Source organism: Suncus etruscus, chromosome 20 (genome assembly GCF_024139225.1).
Source record: "Suncus etruscus isolate mSunEtr1 chromosome 20, mSunEtr1.pri.cur, whole genome shotgun sequence".
NCBI lineage: Eukaryota > Metazoa > Chordata > Mammalia > Eulipotyphla > Soricidae > Suncus > Suncus etruscus.
This window is the reverse complement of record NC_064867.1, coordinates 33,067,084-33,068,138: the sequence shown is the minus strand read 5'-3', so window position 1 is coordinate 33,068,138 and position 1,055 is coordinate 33,067,084. Positions and strand designations below refer to the sequence as shown.

Here is a 1,055-nt window from a genome sequence, read left to right as displayed (position 1 = left end):
TCTGAGTACAGAGCAGAAGTAACCCCTGAGCACCACAAGATGTGGACCCCAAAGTAACAATGCATATATATGTATATGTATATATATATATGTATTTCTTTTTGTTTTCTGAGTCACACCTGGTGGTACTCAGGGATCACTCCTGACTCTGTGCTCAGAAATCACTCCTGGCAGGCTCGAGGGACCATATGGAATGCCTGGGATCGAACCTGCCTCTGTCCTGGGTCAGCTGCATACAAGGCAAACGCCCTACCACTGTGTTACCACCATATAAATTATATGTACTTTTATAAGTTTGCCCATATTTAAGGATAAAATGTATATTTAATGAGATATATTTTTTGTCCCCCAATTCATAATACAGACCAGGCAAAGGGCCTGTGTTGAGGCATTTACTGTACCTCCTCTTTCTATACAGTCAGTGTAAAGAACACAGCTGGTGATAAGAATTGGGAGGCCTTATATTTTCTTTTTTTATTCTTTAATATATATTAAAATATGTAAAATATATATTAAATTATATATATATATAATCCTTCACCAGTGCAACATTCTCATGACCAATATCCCAAGTGTCCTTCCACCCTACCCCACACCGGCCTGTACTCTAGACAGGCTTTCTACTAGATAGATATAACTAGATATAAATGAGACTGAGTCCATTATTTTTTATGGTTTTAATGTCCATGTGAGGAAATTCTTTCTTCAGCAATCTAGTACTACAGTGCAATCAGACAAAATACTATAAGTGTAAAAAATGTTCCAGCAATACACATTGTGTATATTGTCAATAACTTGGTTTGCAGTTTATTTTACTCAATAGGTTATCAAAAGCTTAAATAATACTTCTTGCGCCTGCTATTAGCCAGGCTCTCTGTTGATCAAAACTATCAATTTTATTGACTTACTATTTTTAACTCGAGTCCATCCCCATGGCTCGTCAAGGTAGCACCTAGTGCATAGCCTGCTGCCAATAAATTGTGGTTCATTGCCAATAAATATTTGCTGAACAAATAAATGAATGAAATGCAGTGGACGGGAGAGAGGTTTCCACT

At 37.1% G+C, this 1,055-nt stretch overlaps 1 pseudogene; it reads right to left on the bottom strand.

The window, feature by feature from the left end:
- Window positions 1–339: 339 nt before the first annotated feature.
- On the bottom strand, window positions 340–459 carry LOC125998485 (uncharacterized; annotated as a pseudogene).
- Between the last annotated feature and the right edge of the window lie 596 nt (window positions 460–1,055).